Raw genomic sequence first — 17,382 nt, 5'->3', positions numbered from 1 at the left:
TTTAGTTTTGAAATTGGATTTTTTGTTTTAAGCTATCATAAGGTGCTTGTGTATTGGAAGGGGATTAATTATTTCTGTTATTAGTTATTAGTTATTTTAGTTCTATTAGTTATTTCTGTAGCCATTCTGGCTTCTTTTTTCACTGTGTAAGAGAGTGCCTCCAAGAGTTAATGAGGTTTTGGGAGAGCTTATGAAGGAACAAAGTATACAGTGTAGTACATCAGGCTTTCTTAAGGACAATTTTGGAGTTGTTTATTAAACTTGGGGGAGCTCCCATAACTTGATGAGAAATATTTATGCCAGTTTGGGGAAGTCCTCTGAGTTCTTAGCTAATAATGGATCTGTAAAACAGTTCTTCCTGAGAAGAGGGCAAGGCAAATTAAATTTGTTTTAAATATAGATTACCACAGTAAGGAGTTTAGTAATAGTTCCAGACCAGAAGTTTTGGATAAAAACCCGAAGGGATTTTTTTTTTGAAAGAGTTGAAAGGTGGGTAAGGTGAGATGCTCTGAAGGTCAGTGTGGACTTGTTGGGCCAAAGGGCCTGTTTCCACACTGTAGGGATTCTGAGATTTAAATTTGGCTATATGAAGGCTCCAGGGAAGAGGCTGTTGGTTTCTCCAGACTGAGAGTTGAAGTTAGCTAAATTAAGAAGATAAAGGTTATAGAGAAAGGGACTCTCTCTCTGGCATGAGTACTGTAGAAAAATGATTTTGGGATCTTTAGAGGAGTGTTGTTTGAATTAATGGGATTATATTTCCACCGTGTTTCAAAATCTTTGTATTATATGTAAATATTCCAGTTTGTTTTATCATGCTTGCTTTTGCATAATAAATTTGTTTTATTGTTAAAACCGAATCCTGCCTGTATTTTAGTGAAGGATTACCTTGTTGAAACCAAACCAAAAAATATTTTTCAAGTCAGATTTCAGTCTGGAATCTGATTTGCCTGGTAATTATATAAGCTGGGACCATAACAGCGAAAAAGCCATTGAATTTGAATTAGAATAGTGGTTTTCATGTAAACAGTTTTGCTGCCAAAATTGCATGTGACGTGGGAACTGTTTAAAGGCTTGCTGGAGAGAGTTCATGACCAGCATGTTCCAGTAAAGAGGAAGGATAAGCATGGCAAGGTAAGGGGACCTTTGGTTAACGAGGGAGGTTGTGAATTTAGTCAAAAGGGAAAAAGAAGCATATGTACGGTTTAGGAAGCGAAAATTGGTCAGGGCCAGTGAGGAATATAAGGGAAGCAGGAAAGAACTCTAGTAGAGAATTAGGAGAGCAGGAGGGGCCATAAAATGACCTTGGCAAGTAAGATTAAAGAGAATCCCAAGGTATTCTACAAATGCATTAAAAACAAGAGGATAACTAGGGAGAAGGTAGGACCACTCAAAGATAAAGGAGGGAAATTGTGCTTGGAGGCAGAGAATGTGGCTGAGATCCTAAAATGAGTACTTTGTATCGGTATTCACCCAGGAAAAGGATATGGAGGATAGTGAGATTTGTGTGTGGAGCATGCTAATATGCTAGGGCATTTTGAGATCAGGAAAAGTGGTGTTGGATCTCTTGAAGAGCATTAAGGTGGATAAGTACCCAGGACCCAATGGTATCTACCTCAGGTTAATGAGAATGGTGAGACAGGAGATTGCTGGGGCCTTGACCAAGATCTTTGTATCCTCGCTAGCCACTGGAGAGGTCCCATAGGTTTGACAAGTAACTAATGTCATTCCTCTGTTCAAGAAGGGAAATAGGGATAATCCAGGAAACTACAGACAGTGAGTCTCACACCAGTGGTTGGGAAGCTATTGGAGAGAGTTCTTAGGATTTATGCACATTTGGAAAAACATGGCCTAATTAGGGACAGTTGGCATGGCTTTGTCCAGGCCTGGTCAGGTCATGTTTTACTAACTTGATTGAATTTTTCAGGGAGGTGACGAATGTGATCGATGAGGGTAGAGCAGTGGATGTTGTTTACATGGATTCTAGTAAGGCTTTTCGACAAGATCCCTCATGGTAGGCTCATCCAGAAGATTAAGATGCATGGGATCTACGTGACTTGGTTGAATGTGCCTGTCCATAGAAGACAGTGGGTTTTGGTGGAAGGGTGTTTTTCAGGCTGGAGATCCATGACGAGTAGTGTTTTGCAGGGATCCGTACTGAGACCTTTGCTGTTTTGTGATTATATACAAATGACTTGAATGAAAATATAGATGGGTGGGTTAAGTTTTCAGACAATACAAAGATCAGTGAAGTTGTGCATAGTGTAGAAATTTGTCAAATGGTACAGAGATTCAGATGGTTGCAGATATGGACGGAGAAATGGCAGATGGGGTTTAATCTTTGTCAGTGAGTGGTGCTACACTTTGGGAGGTCAAATGTTAAGGAAAAGTATAGAGTTAATGGCAGGACTCTGAACAGCGTTGATGTACAGAGGATCTTGGGGTTAAAGTCCATAGTGCTCTGAAAGTAGCCACGCAAGTAGCTAGGTTGGTAAAGGCAGCATATGGCAAGCTTACCTTTTATTGGTCGGGGAATTGAGTATAAGTACAAGAGTCAGGATGTCATGTTGCAGCTTTATTATACTTTGGTTAGGCCACATTTAGAGTATTGCATTCACTTCTGGTTGCCACATTACCGGAAGAATGTGGAGGCTTTGGAGAGGGTGCGGAAGAGGTTTATCAGGATGCCGTCTAGGTTAGAGGGTATGAGCTATAAGCAAAGGCTAGAAAAACTTGGGTTGTTTTCTCTTGAGCGACGCAGGCTGAGGGGAGACATGGTAGAAGTCTAAAATTGAGATGCGTAGATAGGGTTGATGGTCAGAATCTCTTTTCCCAGATTTGAAATGTCTAATACTAGGGGGCATGCATTTAAGGTTAGAGGGGGAAAGTTCAAAAGAGATGTGAGGGGCAAGTTTTTTACAGTGATAGGAGCCTGGAACATGCTCCCGGAGACAGATACAGTCAGGGCATTTAAAGGACTTTGAGTTAAACGCATGAGTATGCGAGGAATGGAGCGATCACAAACCAGTGGCAGGCAGAAGGGATTAGTTTCATTTGGCGTCATGTTCAGCACAACATTGTGGGCCAAAAGGCTTGTTCCTGGGCTGTACAGTTCTATGTTCTATGGTTTGTGGTTTAGGATATCAATAATTCTATGATTATTTTAATTCACAGCTCAACTAAAAGATATCATTTACCTCAAAGAAATCTGAGATTCGAAGAGCCTCTACTTTCCTAAATGGAAACTGATTATTCATGCAGAATGTATGTTGCAAATTCATATTGAAGATTCATACAATTTTGTCAAAAGATGTCAGCTCAACTAAACCTTTGTTTAATCCAGAGAGCAACGCCTAATAATTTGTGTGTTTTCAGTATGGGAACCATGTGTTTGAGAATTTTAAATGCTAAATATCAGTACTTTATTTATGAATAGTCCACAAACCAGGTTCTATAAGCTAGAAATATCGACCAAAAATACTGGAAATGTTTTGGGTTAGGCAGCATCTGTGGAGTCAAAGAATTAGATGTTTGTAAAATAAAAATCAAAAAGTTATGTGTTCTTTAAAAGCTCTGTATTCCAACTTCGCCCTTTTAAAACCATATGCATGGTACAATCTTTATTGCATTTTATTTGAAATGGTAAAAATATGAATTATAAAACTGTTTTTCATTTGTTGCTTTTCTCTTTTTTTTTAAAATTGGCTGATCAGCCTGCTTTCAGATTTGTTCTGTTGCTAGATGCCACAGTTGGTGTGAATTTCAAAGTCCTATCAGAATAGTGGCAATTGATGCTCACAAACCTGCTGAATCTCCGAGGGTATCTTTCTTCAATGTCAGCAAGGAACGGCATTCCTTCACTGCAAAATTAGAAACTTCAAGTAATTTATGAATGCATGTTAATGTTATTTACTTTTGATCTCATTTCTGGAGTGTAAATTTTGATGCTGTTACCCTGCAAACCTAGAACAAATTGTGAATCCCTTTTTAGCTGTATTATTTTATTCCCTGGAGTTTGAGCATCACTGGCAATAGCAGAATTTGTTGCTCTTCTCAAATTTGAGAAAGATGGTGAGCAGTTTTCTTGAACTCCTGCAGTCCATATAATGTAGACTCACCCACAGTGCTGTCAGAACGAGTTCCATGTTTTTGATCCAACAACTGCAAAGGCAAAGTGATATTGTTCCAAGTCAGATTTGTTTGTGGCTGGGAAGATGCTACTGCCAGCATCTTTTTAGATGGTAAAGGTCATGGGTTTGGATGATGCTGTTGAAGAGGCCTTTGGAAAGTAGCTACAGTATATAGTTTAGGTGGTATACATTGCTACCACTTTGCTTTGATGATGGAGATGGTTAGGCAGGTTGTTTTGTCTTGGATGCTTTTGACTCCATACAGGCAGATTCCTATCTTCTAACTGGCTCTTGTAGCCATAGTATATTTATACAGCTATTTCAGTTTCTGTAGTAACCCTCATGATGTTAGTGAAGGATTTAGTCGTGTTAATGCCATTTAATGTTGAGGGACTGGTTGGAGAAGTTCATTGTCTGACACTTGTGTAGTGTGAATGTTATTTGCTACTTGTCAGCCTAAATCTGAATGTTGTAAAGGTCTTCCTCGTTTGGGCATGGGCCGATTAATTATCTGGGCGTTGGGAATGGTACTGAATGTTGTGCAGTAATCAGCAAACATCCCTACTTCTGACCTTAAGATGGAGGGGAGTTCATGGCTGAAGCATCAGAAGATGGTTATGATGATGACACCACCTTGAGGGATGCTTGCAGAGCTAACTTGGAACTTGGATGACTGTCTTGTAACAACTACAACCATCTGATTCATAACAGGTGTAACTCCAACAATTGGAGTTTCCCCCCAATTCCGATTGACTCCAGTTTTGTTAGGGCTCTTTGCTGCACTCAGTCAAATGTAATCCAGTGCCAAAGGCTTTTGGTCCCCTCACCTCCCCTCTAGGATTCTGCTTTTTTTTTGTCTATGTTTGAATTAAAGTTTTACTGAGGTCAGGAGCTGTGTGGATCCTGATGGAACCCGAACTGAGCATCAGTAAGAAGGTTATTGTCAACAATAATGCTTATAACACTGTTGATAACATCGTTCATCACTTCACTGATCAAGAGTAGACTGAAGAGGTAGTAATTCACTGAGTTGGCTTTATCCTTTTTATTGTTCACAAACTTAGGCAATTTTTCATATTGTTGGGTAGATGCTAGGGTTGCAGTTGTAAAGGAAGAGCTGGGTTAGCGGTGCAGAACATTCTGGAGAATGTCTTCAGAAATGCTGCTAGAATGTCATTAGTGCCCATATCCAGTGCCTCCAGCTTATACTTAATATCATGCAGAATGAATCAAATTGGTTGAAGACTTGCATCTGTGATGCTGGAGACCTCTCGGCAGAAATGGATCATCCACTTAGCACTTCTAGTTGAAGATTGCTGGAATTTTTTAACCTTTTTATCTTTTGTACTGATAAGCTGGGCTCTGCCATCTTTTAAGAATGGGCATTTTGGTTGATCCTCTTTCTCCAGTGAGTTTCTTAATTGACCACCACTATCTGTGACTGTATGTGGCAAGTCTGCAGAGCTTCACTATGACCCGAGTCAATGGGAAAACCTTCTCCTGAATTCCAGTGATTTCAGTTTTGCCAAAGTTACTTCATGCCATACTTTGTCAAAAGCAGCTTTCATGTTAATGATAGCCATGAATAACTTTCTCATTGTATTTTAAATGTTGTGAGACAGTGAAATGGAAGATTAAATTGTGAATTCTATCACTTGTTGGGTTATTGGATTTGTAGATCAGAACGGGTCATTGTGAACAAGGTACATTGTAAAAAATATTGATTGGAAGTACCAATTAATCTTCAATCTTGTGATCAATAATGAATTCGGAACAAAACTTTTGTCTTCAATAATTATTTGTAATTAAACTAACGTTTTATCGTAACGTATTCAGTCTTTGTTCTCAAATGATTTATTAAGCCTTGAGATATTTTAGAAAAGGTATTGTTTTTAAATAATTGTGGAGTCCGATGTTAGAATTTGACTTGGTGCCAATGCGATACTAGGTTCACAGGCCACATGTCCGAACAATTGACTTTGATTCGAGCAGTAAAGGTCAAGTCACCGTAGTACTACCATGCCATAGGGCTGCTCTGTCTTCAGAGAGAGCAAGTGGTTTAACCGGAGGCTCACCAGCCTTAGACAAGGGGCGACGTTGAAAAGAAGGGTCCTTCCAGATGACCTCAGCTGGTTCTGGAATTGAACCCACACTGTTGGCATTACTCTGCATCACAAACCAGCTATGCAACCGGTTGAGCTGACTGACCCTCCAATCCTTGTGCCTGTTTTGAATTATCCAGGAACTTTGGGAGCCTGATAGTTTCCTGTTGCTTTTCCATGGCAGCATCTCGGCTGATCAGAGTTGTCTTGCCAACTAGTCACCACACTTTTCTCCTGTAGTATGTATTTGTTGAGTTTGTTTGTTTGTTTGTTTGAGATTTCACATGCTTTTTTTCCTGATGAATGTAAGATGATAAGTTTTGGCATCAAGCAGCCTTTCCAACAATGTTGAATAATTTGTTTTGTTACGGTTTCTGTTATGCTGATTCAGCATTGTGTGGTAGGCTGATTTAGCATTGTGGTAGGCTGAAGTCAGCAGATTGAATGGACATGACTTTCTCTACATAATGTTTCTGTCTTAGTTCACTATAACTTTGGGTTGCTGATTTTATTCCTCTGCCTGATTCTTTTTTTTGTTCTGAACGGATTATAGGATTAATGCTTGATTCTCACGCTCTTCCCTTGATTAGTAATTTCTCCAATCATCACAACTACAACATAGTGAGGCTGGCTTATTTTCATAGTCGCCCTACTATTGTGATGCTTTAAAGGATCAAAGGTTTATCTCTTTGTCCTGATGCAATCAGTTGCTTATTCTGCATTTCTAGTACCATACAAGTACTTTGAACATAAAATGCAGTGTCTTTAAAGCTTCTAAAATTCTAGGTAGTTTTCATAGGTGCATCCGAAACAGCCCAACCTTCGTCACCCATAGAAACTTTGTCAAAGGTTACACAACCCTGTACTGGTCATTTAAGAGCCAATGGGGCCTAAATCGAATGATGCAGCATCTATTTCTTTGATGTTTTCTTGGCCATATAAAGCACTAAGATGTGGACCGAAATACATGCGCAGAAAACCGCTTTGATGAACCAGTATCAGCAACGTATAGAGCATTAAGATGGAAAAAGTGATTTGAAATTACTACTGCCTTCCAAGTCTAAACTGAAGCCAAATTGTTCCCTTAACCTTGCATACCTGAACATAGTGTTAATTTCAAGAGCTCATGAAATACTTGCTGGATTTTTTTTTTAGCTAATGGTGCAATTATGTGCATTTTTGGAAGTCTCCTCAACTTGATTACTCTACAAAGGTTGGTTCAACTGGTCTTCCAGCACCTTTTTCAGGATTTTGTAATAATAAAAGAACAGCTTTCAATCATGCTTTTCCCAGTCAGGATATTCTTGGATATTGAATATTGATTTGTTCTTGAATGTTGACTATAACCAGGAAACAAGGAAGATGTGCGCACTGGAGAAAGTTCATGTGGAGTAAGGTTTAATCATGCCATTACTAGAAGAGTAGTTACTGAGCATGTTTGAAGAGAGTAACATCATAGTGAAGTCAGATCATGAGACACTTAGGCCTGTGTATATTGTCTCATCAGGATGTACTGTCTTGTCGTGCCCTGTAAATAATTATCCTCAGTAAAGTCTGTTAATGTTTACTCCCAACAGTGTAGACCTTATTGCAAAGTAGCAGCAGTGACCTGACCTACAGAACTGGAGGCAAGTGCACTAAGAGTCCAAAGTGAAACCTGGTGACCATATGGTGTTAAGGGTAAACCATGAGGCCAATGTAGTCATCTGATCTATTAGGTCGGAGAAATAGCTGAAGATATGCTCAGTGATAACGGGAAGCATAAAACAATAAGTTTGGAGTTCAGTGTGTACGTGGGCCTCCAAAGGGGAAAACGTTGCAAAGGCACAGGAGAGGCCTACAGCAAAGTGCATGGCAAGCAACAAGACAAAAATCAATCAGCTACTGGTGAACAAAACATTTAATACGTTGGAGGTCTTTACTGGACTGTGAGAGAAGCTCACAGTAACAAGTGTGTGAAGAAACCGGCCATAGCTGACTTTATTAAAAGAACCTCACCAATGGATCTTGACCCAACTGTATCGAGGGTTGAGAGTGCCAGAAGAGACTGTCTTAACTGCAACAACAACGGATAACATTTAACACAGACCATAGCAGTGTGTGGGCATCCCAGCAGTAGCGGACATAGAGGGGCAGGGTGATTAACTATTCCCACAGGATGTGGCAGGTCGACTGCAAGAATTAGATTCTCTTGATTATGTGCAGCCATAAGGCAAATTCTGGTCTGCAGAAAATCCCAATTTTAAATTTGTTATGGAGAAGATGTATCAGTTCTGTGAGATCATAAAACAGTTCAGGCCAAAAATTCTCAGACCACCTTCCATTCGCTTTCGGTACACAGGAAGTACTAGAATTGGTGAAAAGGTGGGTTTATGCTATATTTCATAACAATGGGAAAGATTACAAAAATTGTAATTGTCACTTCTAAGCGGAGCCCAGAGCTGTAAAATTGACTTATCTCTCTCTCTTTATAATTTAAAAAAAAAGAAATTAAAGTATTGTGGAAGGGCTGTTCCTCTGAACTTTGTTTGTTTGTTTCTTTCTTTTCTAATTTAATACTGTGATTTTATACTTTAAGGTCTGTAATGCTGGACACTTTAAAATAGAAAAATAAAGAAATACTTTCTAAGAATTTGTACTCGAGTCTGTACCTAAGATGGTGCCATAGGTGATGACTTGTAAGCTTTTGACTTTTGAGTACATGAGAGAATAAAGCTAATTCAGTTCAGTGTTGAAGGGCCTCTTCTGTTGCTGACGTTGTTAAGTTCATAGAATCATTGATTTTATAACCACATTGTGGTGTTAAATTATCAATATTCGCTACAGAAGAAAGATATCATCAATATCAGTAACAAATTTGACTGCAAGGATAAGCTAACATAAAGAAATTTCTTCAAGAAACCCAGCTGGTGATATTTGCCTTTAACGCTTTTTACCTGTTTGAGAATTGCAGACAGCAGGCTGGTTGAAGAGTAAGAACTGTAGTTTGTCCCTCAGTTGACCTGCCTATTATCAGTTTTCTAGCAAAGTGCTAGTAGCTGTCCATCCACATGAAAATAACTGTTAGTTTTTTTAAAATCACTTAAATTAATATCTGTAAAATGTACTTGATGGTAAAACCATTATTCACTAAACATTTTAGCGACATGGCTCACAAAACCAAAATCACATTTTTCTTGACGTTTTGTGCCAACGTGCTGAAATTTTGATTTGCTTTCCTATCACTCCCACCCCCTTAAGCATTCAATTTCTTAGGTATTGCTGTATAATTATCCCAAAGCGTGAGTTCATGCAGATTTTGCTTTTAACGTTAGTTCTGCACTCCTGTGTCTTTTTTATGTATTGATGGGGAAAGCAATCTTTGTAAAAGTTACAGATAGTAGGAACTGCAGATGCTGGAGAATCCGAGACAACAAGGTGCAGGGCTGGATGAACACAGCAGGCCAAGCAGCATCATAGGAGCAGAGAGGCTGACGTTTCAGGCCTAGACCCTTCATCAGTTACATCCCTTTAATCCACAAACTCGTGAAACAAAAACAAAGCGATGATGACATTTAGTTTTTTTCATTGACATAGTAGCTTCAATAATTGTTTTAAATTGGTATGCTCTATTAAAACTATACAAACAGCTCCTAAAATGCTGACGATGCCAAATAGAGTCCGAGATGTACGTTACGGAAACAAACCCTTCGGTTCAACTCGTCCATGTCGACCAGATATCCTAAATAAATCTAGTCCCATTTGCCAGCATTTGGCCCATATCCCTCAAACTTCCTATTCGTTTACCCATCCAGCTGCCTCTTAAATGTTGTAATTGTACCCACCTCCACCACTTCCTCTGGCAGCTCATTCCATACACACACCACCCTCTGCGTGACAAAGTTGCCCTTAGGTCCCTTTTAAATCTTTCTCTTCTCACTTTAAACCTATGCCCTCTAGTCTTGGGCTCTCCACGCCCCAGGGAAAAGACCTTGTCTATTTATCCTATCCATGCCCCTCATGGTTTTGTATAGGTCACCCTCAGTCTCCGATGCTCCAGGGAAAATAACCCCAGTCTTTTCAACCTCTCCCTTTAGCTCTAACCTTCCAACGCTGGCAACATGCTTAAATCTTTTCTGAACCCTTCCAAGTTTCACAACGTCCTTCCTACAACTGGGAAATCAAAATTGCATGCAGTATTCCAAAAGTGGCACAACCAATGCCCTGTACAGCCGCAAACCTCCCAACTCCTCCTTAACTCCCTAACTGACAATAAAAGCTAGCGTACCAAATGCGTTCTTCAGTATCCTATCTACTTGTGACTCCACTTCCAAGGAACTTTGAACCTGCACTCCAACCTCCAAACTGCTGTTTGTTCAGCAGCACTCCCCAGGGCCTTACCATTGTGTATAAGTCCTGTCTCGGATAACAAGGTGTAGAGCTGGATGAACACAGCAGGCCGAGCAGCATCAGAGGAGCAGGAAGGCTGACGTTTCGGGCCTAGACCCTTCAGAAATGGGGGAAGAGGAAGGGGGTTCTGAAATAAATAGGGAGAGAGGGGGAGGTGGATAGAAGATGGATAGAGGAGAAGATAGGTGGAGAGGAGACAGACAGGCCAAAGAGGCGGGGATGGAGCCAGTAAAGGTGAGTGTAGGTGGGGAGTTAGGGAGGGGATAGGTCAGTCCAGTGAGGATGGTCAGGTCAAGGGGGCGGGATGAGGCTAGTAGGTGGGAGGAAGGACAGGTTAAGGAGGCGGGGACAAGCTGGGCTGGTTTCGGGATGCGGTAGGGGGAGGGAAGATTTTGAAGCTTGTGAAGTCCACATTGATACCATTGGGCTGCAGTGTTCCCAAGCGGAATATGAGGTGCTGTTCCTGAAACATTTGGGTGGCATCATTGTGGCACTGCAGGAGACCCAGGATGGACATGTCATCTGAGGAATGGGAGGGGGAGTTGAAATGGTTCGCGACTGGGAGGTGCAGTTGTTTAGTGTGAACCAAGCGTAGGTGTTCGGCAAAGCAGTCCCAAAGCCTCCGCTTGGTTTCCCCGATGTAGAGGAGGCCACACCAGGTACAGCGGATGCAGTATACCATATTAGCAGATGTGCAGGTGAATATCTGCTTGATGTGGAAAGTCTTCTTGGGGCCTGGGATGGAGGTGAGGGGGCAGGTGTAGCACTTCCTGCAGTTGCAGGGAAAAGTGCCGGGTGTGGTGGGGCTGGAGGGGAGTGTGGAGTGGACAAGGGAGTCCCGGAGAGAGTGGTCCCTCCGGAAAGCAGATAAGGGTGGGGAAGGAAAAATGATTTTGGTGGGGTCGGATTGCAGATGGCGGGAATGTCGGAGCATGATGCGTTGGATCCGGAGGTTGGTGCGGTGGTATGTGAGGACGAGGGGGATTCTGTTTTCATTGTTATTGTGGGGAGGGGGTGTGAGGGATGAGTTACGGGAAATGCGGGAGACACGGTCGAGGGGGGGAAGCTCCCCTCTACACTCGGAACCTACGCTCGGTTCGCAATAAACAACTGCACCTCCCAGTCGCGAACCATTTCAACTCCCTCTCCCATTCCTCAGACGACATGTCCATCCCGGGCCTTCTGCAGTGCTACAACGATGCCACCCGAGGGTTTCAGGATCAGCACCTGATATTCCGCTTGGGAACCCTGCAGCCCAATGGTATCAATGTGGACTTCACAAGCTTCAAAATCTCCCCTCCCCCTACCGTATCCTAAAACCAGCCCAGCTTGACCCCGCCTCCCTAACCTATCCTTCCTCCCACCTCAAGCCCCACCCCCATCTACCTACTAGCCTCATCCTGCCCCCTTGACCTATCCGTCCTCCCTGGACTGACCTATCCCCTCCCTAACTCCCCACCTTTTACTGGCTCCATCCCCGCCTCTTTGACCTGTCTGTCTCCTCTCCACCTATCTTCTCCTCTATCCATCTTCTATCCGCCTCCCCCTCTCTCCCTATTTATTTCAGAACCCTCTTCCCCTCCCCTCCCCCATTTCTGAAGAAGGGTCTAGGCCCGAAACATCAGCTTTCCTGCTCCTCTGATGCTGCTTGGCCTGCTGTGTTCATCCAGTTCTACACCTTGTTATCTCAGATTCTCCAGCATCTGCAGTTCCTACTATCTCTAAGTCCTGTCCCATTTGCCTTTCCAAAATGCAGCACTTCACATTTATCTAAATTAAATTCCATGTGACACTCCTTGGCCCATTGATCCATCTGATCAAGATCCTGTTGTACTCTGAGGTAACGTTCACTGTCCACTGCACCTCCAATTTTGGTGTCATCTGCAAACTAACATTACCTCCTATGTTCACATCCAAATCGTTTATATAAATGACAAAAAGCAATGGACCCAGCTCTGATCCTTGTGGCACACCACTGGTCACCAGCCTCCAGTCTGAAAAACCATCCTCTGCCTTCTACCTACAAGCCAGTTCTGTATCCAAAGGCTAGTTCTCCCTGTATTCTGTGATCTATCCTTGCTAACTAATCCAGCATGAGGACCCTTGTTGAATGCCTTACTGGAGTTGACATAGATCACGTACGCTGCTCAGCTCTCATCGATACTCTTTGTTACTTCTTCAAACGAACTTGACGGAGTTTTGAGACGTTATTTCCCATGCACAAAGCCATGTCAACTATCCTTGATCAGTCCTTCCTTTCCATGTACTTGTAAATCCTGTCCCTCTGAATCCCCTCCTACAACTTATCCACCACTGATTTCAGGCTCACTGGTCAATAGTTCCCTGTTTTTTTTCCTTGCCACCTTTCTTAATTAGTGACACCACGTTAGCCAACCTCCGGTCTTCCAGCACCTCACCTGTGACTACCAACGATACAAATATCTCAGGAAGGGCCCAGTAATCCCTTCTCTAGCTTCCCACAGAGTTCTACGGTACAGCTGATCAGGTCCTAGGGATTTATCCACTTTTATGTGTTTTAAGCCATTCAACACCACCTCCTCTGTAATATAACATTTTTCAAGATGTCACTATTTAGTTCCCCACGTTCTACATCTTCCATATCCTTCTCCACTGTAAACACTGATGCAAACTACTCTTTTAGTATCTTCCCCCGTCTCTTGCGGCTCCACACGTAGGTGGCCTTGCTGATCTTTCAGGGCCCTATTCTCTCCCTAGTTACCCTTTTGTCCTCAATGTATTTATAAAATACCTTTTGGATTCTTCTTAACCCTGTTTGCCTAAGCTATCTCATGTCCCCTTTCTGTCCTGATTTCCCTCTTAAGTATATTCCTACTGCCTTTATGGTGTTCTAAGGATTCACTTGATCTCTGCCGTCTGTACCTAACATATGCTTCTTTCTTTTTCTTGACCAAAACCTCTTTCTGTAGTCGTCCAGCATTCCCTACACCTATCAGCCTTGCCCTCACCCTAACAGTAACGTACTGTCTCTGGACTCTGGTTATTTCATTCTTGAAGGCTTCCCAGTTTTCAGCCGTCCCTTTTACCTGCAAACATCTGCCCCCAATCAACTTTTGAAGCTCCTTGCCTAATACCGTGAAAATTGGCCTTCCTCTAAGTTACAACTTGAACTTTTCGACCCGGTCTATCCTTTTCCATCACTATTTTAAAACCAGTAGAATTATGGTCACTGGCTCCAAAGTGCCCCCCCCCCCCCATTTACCCCTTAGTCACCGGCCCTGCCTCATTTCTCAAGAGTAGGTCAAGTTTTGCTCCTTCAGTATGTAGATATACCGACTACAGAATCAGAAAATTTTTTTGTACAGACATAACAAGTTCCACACAATACAAGCCCTTAACACTATGGCAGTTCCAGGCTATGTTTGGAAGGTTGACATCCCCTACCATAACCACCTGATTATTCTTACAGATAACTGAGATCTCCTTACAAATTTGTTTCTCAACTTCCTGCTGACTACTGGGGGGGTCTGTAGTACGATCCCAATAAGGTGATCATCCCTTTCTTATTTCACAGTTCCACCCAATAACTTCCCTGGATGTATTCCCAGGAATATCCTCCCTGAGTACAGCCGTAATGTTATTCCTAATCAAAAATGCCAATCCCCCTCATCTCTTGCCCCCTGTATCCTTCGTACAACATCTATACCCTGGAACATTTAAGCTGCCAGTCCCGTCCATCCCTGAGCCATGTCTCTGTATCTGCTATGATATCCTGGTCTCGTGTTTCCAACCATGCCCTGAGTTCATTTGCCTTACCTGTTATGCCTCTTGTGTTGAAATAAATGCATTTTAGTTTATCAGTCCTACCTTGTTCTCTGCTTTGTTCCTGCCTGCCCTTACTGTTCAACTTGCTTCTTTTCCCAACTGTACCAATCTCAGACTGAGCACTTTCCTTACTATCTCCCTTGCTCCCTCCCCACCTTACCAGTTTAAATCCTTCCAAGCAACTGTAGCAAATCTCCCTGCCAGTATATTAGTCCCCTTCCAATTCAGGTGCAATACATCCTTCTTGTACAGGTTGCTTTTACCCCAGAAGAGATTCCAGTGATCCAAAAATTGAATCCTCCTTCCCTGCACCAGTTCCTCAGCCATGCATTCATTGGCTCTATCCTGCTATTACTACTTTCACGAGCTTGTGGTACCGGGCATAATTCAGATTTTACTACCCTCAAGGACCTCCTTTTTAAATTCCTGCTTAGCTTCCTATATTGTCTCCTCAGAATCTCCATCCTTTTCTCTTCCTATAACATTAGTTCCAATGTGTACAACAACCTCTTGCTGGTCCCTCTTCCCTTTGAGAATCTTCTGCATCCTCTCCGAGATATCCTTGATCCTGGCAACAGGGAGGCAACACACCATTATGATTTCTTGCTGTCGGCCGCAGAAACATCTGTGCCTCTGACTAGATCGCAATAGGTTGCCTGGAACCTGACGTACCCCTTGTTACATTAGAGCTAGACTCAGCACCAAAAACCTGGCTGTCCGTGCTACATTCCCCTGAGAGTCCATCACTGCTTACATTTTCCAAAATAACATGTTTGTTTGAGATGGGGTTAGCCACAGGAGACTCCCGCATGACGTGCCTACCATTCCTATCATTCTTGGAGGTAACCCGTCTACCTGCCTGTATCTGCGGTTTTTCTTCCTTCCGACAACTGCCATCCGTCACATCTCCTAAATTCCTTATTGCCTCTAACTGCTGCTCCAACGAATAGGACTCGCAATTAAACACACTTCCTGCAGACATAATTAGCAGTACCATGGAAATCCTAATATCACAGGAAGAGCACATCACTCTAATAAAGGACATTTTTGCACCTTAACAATCTACAGACCAGAAAATAGCAGTCTTACTGCTCTTTTTTAAAAAAAAGAAAACACTGCTCTGGGGTATCTTATTACCTATTCTTTATATTTTTAAACTTTAATCAAACGAAAGATCTCTAAAACATATAACAAAAAAACCCCACTCTACTCTCTATTGTAGCTTTACAAATAAACAGTAAGGTTACACTTTAAAAAGCCACTTAACTGCTCCCCTGCTGTGAGCTCTCCCACGCATTTCTCCAAGGTCTGCTGCAAAATTTCACTATTAATTAATTTTTCTTAGACAAACTTTCACGTCCAGAGATATTTGAAAATCAAACAGCAGAGGCAGTGGCTGTGCAGATTCACTGCGGAGTCAGACAGCAGTGTAGGTTTCTTTCCTCGTTTGAATCACGTCCCATGTGGTCATTGTCTTTGTCTGTCTTCCTCCTTTTTTAAAAGTGCCATTGGTTTAATCATATTTTTCCCCAAGAGTTCCAAAACAATGCAACAGCTTATAAAACAGTGATTACTGCACCTAGACCTCAAGGATCTCAGCTCCAACACCAAGAATACCTCTCAAAAGGAGCAACTCTTACAAACAATTCTTTTTTCTTTGCCTTCCATCTTGGATTACTCAGAATCCTTAGCTTGTATTATAGTAGATATAAACTGCTACGAGAAACCGTGGATAGCCTTCCACATACCAAGTCAATTTGTATGCTCAAATGTTGAACATGTAACTGTGCTTGAGTTAACAATGTAATATGGTTTTTGTGAAATGAAAGTTCTTGAGGAAGCCGGGTAAACAGAGGAGATACTTGTCTATTGCGGTGAGTGAATGTTTCCACACCTCTGCACAGGGATAGAGGGGCTCTCTTTGTCTTGATGGGTACTGGGTGAAGAGCTTTCCATTATACAGAAGCAGGAAACTGCTATGTAGGGAGGTGCTGATAAGAATTGACCTTAAAGCCTCAGCAGGATGGCTTGAAATTGTAGATTGCTCAAGGTTTTGGGGGTAAACACAACTGAAATGGGGGTTCCTAAAACAAGCGTGAAGCCTGGGAATGGGATGGGGCAGAAGGTTTTCCCAATTCCTGCTCCAGTTTGTACATCACCTACTCTCTGAAATACCTCTTGCTTCTTTGAATTTCTTAACAGCTTCTGGTACAAAGCCAAGAAGGAACATTCTCACTTACCCCATCTTTGTGAACTAAATCCAGTATGAGACCCATGATGTGATTCATGTGATGTGCAAATCTTCAGAAATATTTCCAATTAGCCCTACTTCACCAGTATGTCAAGTTTACCTTCATGGCTGTTTGAAAGGGAGGGGTGACATGACAGCCAGAGAGATGCTAGGTATTCCTTTCCACCAGCACCAAATCTCCCACCCTCAACCTTCTAATCTTCCTAATAACTACGGGCACTCCATCTGCGTGGGAGTGATCTTGTTCAGTGCATGTGGCAAATGTGGCACAAACTAAGATCAGGGCATCTCCTTCACCTCTTTCCTCCGCCACCACCATTGCCCCCATTTCCCCCTGCCCCCCTCATCCCCTCCCCCAAAACAAGAAGAAAATTGGCTCTCAAAAGGTTAAGACCCAGCATCTATGTCTTAAGTACCTTGTAATGTTGTGAGAAGTGTAATGGAACACTGCTACGGTTCAAACTTAACTCTTAGAAATGTGATGCCTTCGTTCCTTTAGGTATGAAACCTGTTTAAAATATTAAAAAACAAAATTAAATTTTTTAAACTTTCTTTCAAACTTTTTCTTTTAGTCCAATTGTTCTGTACCTTTATCAACACTGAATCTACCTAACCGATTTCAACTTTCCTTTTTTACCCACAATCCTTAAATCTTAGTAGTTGAAAGGCAGTTGTTTGTCCAGTTGTCTAATTGTGTCATTATCGTTGT

General features: G+C 42.0%; 1 protein-coding gene and 1 long non-coding RNA gene across 2 annotated transcripts in view; both read left to right on the top strand.

Annotated features, from left to right (window-relative positions):
* LOC109921065 (junctional adhesion molecule C) overlaps positions 1-17,382 on the top strand; it is a 59,947-nt gene that overhangs the window by 13,147 nt on the left and 29,418 nt on the right. The gene's annotated exons all lie outside the window — the stretch shown is intronic.
* Positions 1,104-5,896, top strand: LOC125486730. The gene is made up of 3 exons (XR_007265363.1): positions 1,104-1,131; positions 3,172-3,261; positions 3,711-5,896. It is a non-coding gene; the product is annotated as an uncharacterized LOC125486730 (long non-coding RNA).

This window comes from Rhincodon typus, chromosome 32, assembly GCF_021869965.1.
Source record: "Rhincodon typus isolate 14 chromosome 32, sRhiTyp1.1, whole genome shotgun sequence".
In the NCBI taxonomy this organism is placed as follows: Eukaryota; Metazoa; Chordata; class Chondrichthyes; order Orectolobiformes; family Rhincodontidae; genus Rhincodon; species Rhincodon typus.
The sequence above is the reverse complement of the archived record's forward strand: the minus strand, read 5'-3'. Positions and strand labels throughout refer to the sequence as shown.